General features: G+C 41.6%; 1 pseudogene; it reads right to left on the minus strand.

Annotated features, from left to right (window-relative positions):
- Window positions 1-2030: 2030 nt before the first annotated feature.
- LOC138093552 (UPF0690 protein C1orf52 homolog pseudogene) lies at window positions 2031-5906 on the minus strand (annotated as a pseudogene).
- Between the last annotated feature and the right edge of the window lie 245 nt (window positions 5907-6151).

The following is a 6151-nucleotide window of genomic DNA, read 5'->3' on the forward strand; positions in this document are numbered from 1 at the left end:
GGTCAAACCTCTCTGCTGACAGACTAGCTTGTGTGACAGGATTATCCATACTCCTGCCACATGATTGTTTACTACCTCTTAACCATAAACAGCACAGAGAGCTTTGGAGTATTTTGAGAGTCTTAATTAGCATAGGGCTTTCTCTTCTTGTTGAGTCAATGATTGCCGCCAGGCCTCCATATCCTTAGGCACCTGGGAGTAAATTAATCAATGTATTTGGAATATAGAAAAGGAAATATAGTAGTTTTGATGTTAGCAATACTAGACTTTTTGAGTTAATGGATTTTCTCTTTTGTAATAGATCACTGTACTTTGTTATAAATCACTGTGTCCTTGTTATGTAAAAATGTAACTTTATCACTATCTTAAGACTAAATAGATCTTAAGGGGAGCACTGGTGAAAGGATTTTCATTTGTTGGGCTGATGTTTGCTGCTAAATCTCCATATTTCCTGCCCTTATAATGAATATAACTAGCATATAGGAGAAATAAGCATTAACCTTTAAGTATATAGAAGAAATAAGTATTAACCTTTAAGATTAATCATGTTAACCTTGGGTTAAATAAATTCCTTTCTTGATTGTAACTCACTACACCCTCACCCTATAGGAATGTAACTTTATTTGGAGGGTGGTGCCTGGTTTAAGAAAAAACACCCTTGGAAAAAATAAGTTTTTTGGTTATCAGAAAGAAAGGATCATAAAATCCCTAAGATATTTTTATGTGAAGCACCTGACTTTGATAAAGGTCAGGATTGCTGACCCCCACGTGACTCTGTATTCATCCCTATGTATAACAAAAGGTATATAAGCAAACCCAAAAATAAAGAAATCGGATCAGTTTCTGGAAAGACTGATACCCCCCATGTCGTTCTTTCTTGCTCCTCGTTTTTCTGGCTGAATTCCCATCTGGAGCATGGATGCTATTCCATGTAATCAAGTTATTCAGCCTATTTTTCTCCACTAATCTTCCTACTACACATTCCATTTCTAATCTCTCTCTATATCTGTAATTAAATATGTATTTTTCCAAAGACTAATCTCTCTATATATCCGTAATTAAATATGTATTTTTCCAAAGACGCCGACGCCATCCCCACCTTCGAATTCCCTGGATCCACCAGGGCTGGACCCCGGCAGAAATCCCAGGGTTGATCTCCTTCAGAATGGACTGGTTGGCTCTCCTTGCAGTCCAAGGGACTCTCAAGAGTCTTCTCCAACACCACAGTTCAAAAGCATCAATTCTTCGGTGCTCAGCCTTCTTCACAGTCCAACTCTCACATCCATACATGACTACTGGAAAAACCATAGCCTTGACTAGACGGAACTTAGCCAGCAAAGTAATGTCTCTGCTTTTGAACATGCTATCTACGTTGGTCATAACTTTTCTTCCAAGGAGTAAGCGTCTTTTAATTTCATGGCTGCAATCACCATCTGCAGTGATTTTGGAGCCCCCAAAAATAAAGTCTGACACTGTTTCCACTGTTTGTCCATCTATTTCCCATGGAGTGATGGGACTGGATGCCATGATCTTCATTTTCTGAATGTTGAGCTTTAAGCCAACTTTTTCACTCTCCTCTTTTACTTTCTTTTTTTTTTCTTTTTTTTTTTTGCAGTAATATCGATAAATTTATTTTCATGATCTATTTACACTGTACAAACACTGTTGAAAAGCACCCTACAAGTTCACAGTACATTACAATGTATTTACTTTAAAAATATACTCCTTTATAAAAGGTTCACAGAACATTGGCACGTCAACTTGGGATGAAACTCAAAGCATGTCACCAATTCTGCGGTAGCAAGAATGCTTCCAAGCATTGTCAATTACACAATCACAAGTCACCATTTCAGTTTTAAATACATATTTTTAAATAAAAAATGAATTCTACAGTGGAACGTTCCAGCAGGAATACTCAGTTAATTAACATATTTTCATGGAGATGTTGTTTCATAATAATTTACAGTATCAACTTAATTTGCCAAAAAGACCCACAAGTTTTGCAGTCCAAAGATTCTTGTCATTCTTGTCTATTTTTTCTTCTTTGTTGGTTCTCCCAGTTCTACTTTGCGCTTTTTTAGAAGTATGCTCATCTTTTTCATCACCTGATTCCACTGTCTCCTCCCCTTCTGGTAGAAGCCTAGCTTTCTTAGCATTCTGTGGGGCATCATCACCATTGTCCTCATATATATTAGACCATTTTATTGCCATATCCAGCTCTGGAGGGGGAGGTTTCTTCTCTGTAGAGTACGTCTCCGGAGGTGGTACATAGTTTGACTTCCATATTTTGAATTCCTTTGGAGGCTCCTCTGGAGCTTTGACGACGTGCCTCTCCCAGTCTATCTGTTTGTTGAGCGGATTGTAAAGAAAGGCCGGGCGACTCACGCTCCGGAACAGCTCGTCTGGTCCAGGCAGCCGCTTCTCCGCCTTGTTCCCATTGCCGCCGGCCGACTTCGCAGGATCTTGGGCCTTACGACTTGTCTCCTCCGGCTCGCTGTTATCCTCCTCGTCCGAGGAGCCTGAGCTGCTGCTCCCGTAAGCCGCGAAATAGCTCAAAGGATCCTTCTCCTCCGCTGCCAGGACTGCTGCACCGTTCCGCCCAGGGCTCCGCCTCCTCTTTCACTTTCATCAAGAAGCTTTTGAGTTCGTCTTCACTTTCTGCCATAAGGGTGGTGTCATCTGCATATCTGAGGTTATTGATATTTCTCCCTGCAATCTTGATGCCAGCTTGTGTTTCTTCCAGTCCAGCGTTTCTCATGATGTACTCTGCATAGAAGTTAAATAAGCAGGGTGACAATACACAGCCTTGACGCACTCCTTTTCCTATTTGGAACCAGTCTGTTGTTCCATGTCCACTTCTAACTGTTGCTTCCTGACCTGCATACAGATTTCTCAAGAGGCAGGTCAGGTGGTCTGGTATTCCCATCTCTTTCAGAATTTTCCACAGTTTGTTGTGATCCACACAGTCAAAGGCTTTGGCACAGTCAATAAAGCAGAAATAGATGTTTTTCTGGAACTCTCTTGCTTTTTCCATGATCCAGCGGATGTTGGCAATTTGATCTCTGGTTCCTCTGCCTTTTCTAAAACCAGCTTGAACCTCAGGAAGTTAACGGTTCACATATTGCTGAAGCCTGGCTTGGAGAATTTTGAGCATTACTTTACTAGTGTGTGAGATGAGTGCAATTGTGCAGTAGTTTGAGCATTCTTTGGCATTGCCTTTCTTTGGGATTGGAATGAAAACTGACCTTTTCCAGTCCTGTGGCCACTGCTGAGTTTCCCAAATTTGCTGGCATATTTAGTGTCGCACTTTCAGGGCATCATCTTTCAGGATTTGAAATAGCTCAACTGGAATTCCATCACCTCCACTAACTTTGTTCATAGTGATGCTTTCTAAGGCCCACTTGACTTCACATTCCAAGATGTGATCTGGGTCATGAAGATCCTTTTTGTACAGTTCTTCTGCTGGATCATGGAAAAAGCAAGAGAGTTCCAGAAAAACATCTATTTCTGCTTTATTGACTATGCCAAAGCCTTTGACTGTGTGGATCACAACAAACTGTGGAAAATTCTGAAAGAGATGGGAATACCAGACCACCTGACCTTCCTCTTGAGAAACCTTTATGCAGGCCAGAAAGCAACAGTTAGAACTAGACATGGAACAACAGACTGGTTCCAAATAGGAAAAGGAGTATGTCAAATCTGTATACTGTCACCCTGCTTATTTAACTTACATGCAGAATACATCATGAGAAATGCTGGGCTGGATGAAGCACAAGCTGGAATCAAGATTGCCAGGAGAAATGTCAATAACCTCAGATATGCAGATGACATCACCCTTATGGCAGAAAGTGAAGACGAACTCAAAAGCCTCTTGATGAAAGTGAAAGAGGAGAGTGAAAAAGTTGGCTTTAAGCTCAACATTCAGAAAACGAAGATCATGGCATTCAGTCCCATCACTTCATGGGAAATAGATGGGGAAACAGTGGAAACAGTGACAGACTTTATTTTTTTGGGCTCCAGAATCACTGCAGATGGTGACTACAGCCATGAAATTAAAAGACACTTATTCCTTGGAAGAAAAGTTATGGCCAACCTAGATAGCATATTAAAAAGCAGAGACATTACTTTGCCAACAAAGGTCCATCTAGTCAAGGCTATGGTTTTTCCAGTAGTCATGTATGAATGTGAGAGTTGGACTGTGAAGAAAGCTGAGCGCCGAAGAATTGATGCTTTTGAACTGTGGTGTTGGAGAAGACTCTTGAGAGTCCCTTGGACTGCAAGGAGATCCAGCCAGTCCATTCTGAAGGAGATCAACCCTGGGATTTCTTTGGAAGGACTGATGCTAAAGCTGAAACTCCAGTACTTTGGCCACCTCATGCAAAGAGTTGACTCATTGGAAAAGACTCTGATGCTGGGAGGGATTGAGGGCAGGAGGAAAAGGGGACAACAGAGGATGAGATGGCTGGATGGCATCACCGACTCGATGGACATGGGTTTGGATGAACTCCGGGAGTTGGTGATGGACAGGGAGGCCTGGTGTGCTGCAGTTCATGGGGTTGCAAACAGCTGGACACGACTGAGCAACTAAACTGAACTGAACACATAGGTTGACCATTTGTCAGGAACCCAGAGTGGGGGCTGGATTGATAAACCTGACAGTTACTTAATTCATTCTTATTTCTTTCAGCTCAGAGCCACCCCCACCCCTACCCCACAGAGGCCTAGGACCTGTAGGGGAAGCCAAGGAAGAAGTAAGCTACAGTCAAAATAACTGGCTATTTGTCCTCACCCTTTGACTGTCTCCAGACACACCTTGGTCGTGCCTTTTCAGGCCCCTCCTTGCTGCCTCATACTCTTCTTTTTTGAATTTTAAAAATTTATTTATTTATATTTTTATTTTTTGTCCACACCTTGTGGTATGTGGGATTAGTTCACCTACCAGGGATCGACCCTGCTCCCCTGCATTGGAAGCACAGGGTCTTAACCACTGAACTGCCAGGGAAGCTTCTAACAAGCTTAGAAGGGAGTGGAGGAAATGAAGAGATTCAAGAAAGTTCCTCCCATCTAAAATGAGAACATCGAGGAGAGGGATAAATTAGGCATTTGGGATTACCGTATATACACTATTGTATAGAAAATAGAAAATCAACAAGGACCTAATGTAGAGCCCAGGGAACTCTGCTCAATATTTGATAACAACCTATATGGGAAAAGAATCTGAAAAAGAAGGAATATGTGTCTATGTATAACTGAACCACTAGCTGAATCACAACATCGTAAATCAGCTATACTTCAAAGTAAAATAAAACTTAAGTTAAAAAATAAATAAAATGGGAACAGAGCTGGAAGGACTTTCCTTTACCAAAAATCTTTAACTTGCTGTGAGTAACCCCTCTTAGGTCTCTGAAATTCCCATCTTTCCCATCTTACCAGATGCTTTCTTTTTTCTTTTTTGGCTGCACTGGCTCACGGTTGCTATGTGCGGGCTTTCTCTAGTTCGGGTAAACAGGGCCTACTCTCTAGTAGTGGTGCGAGGACATCTCATTGTGGTGGCTTCTCTTGTTGCAGAACACAGACTCTAGGTCTCAGGCTCAGTAGTTGTGGCACGTGGGTATAGCTGCCCAGTGGCATGTAGCATCTTAGTTTTCTGGGCCAGGAATCCAACCCGTGTCCTCTGCATTGGCAGGTGGGTTCTTAACCACACTGGACCACCAGGGAAGTCCCATCAGTTGCTTATGTTTGATTTAAGGATTCAGATGGATACTATTTATACACCACACTCCTGACCTGTGCTTCTCCAGGCTATTTTAGCTGCTTCCAAAAACAAACAAAAAAAAAAGTGAAAGAATATAGACATTTGCCAGACGAAATGCACTTGTCTTATTATCAGAGGGCTGACCTTCCATCACTGCTTTGGAATTTCCCCTATGTTTCCCCTTAAGTTCACCTATGTTCATTTTTATTTTTCCCACTGTGGAATGTGTTCAAGTAGATTTTCCATGTTTCAAAGCTCTCACTATTAAATGCTTGACCTTTAACCGATAGAATAAGTTATGTTGAGTCCTCTGGAATATGTTGAAAGCAGTTTCATGTGAAAGGCATGAGTATTTGCAAAAAAAACTCCAATGATCTGGAAGAGAAGTGGCATCCA

Source organism: Capricornis sumatraensis, chromosome 17, assembly GCF_032405125.1.
Source record: "Capricornis sumatraensis isolate serow.1 chromosome 17, serow.2, whole genome shotgun sequence".
In the NCBI taxonomy this organism is placed as follows: Eukaryota; Metazoa; Chordata; class Mammalia; order Artiodactyla; family Bovidae; genus Capricornis; species Capricornis sumatraensis.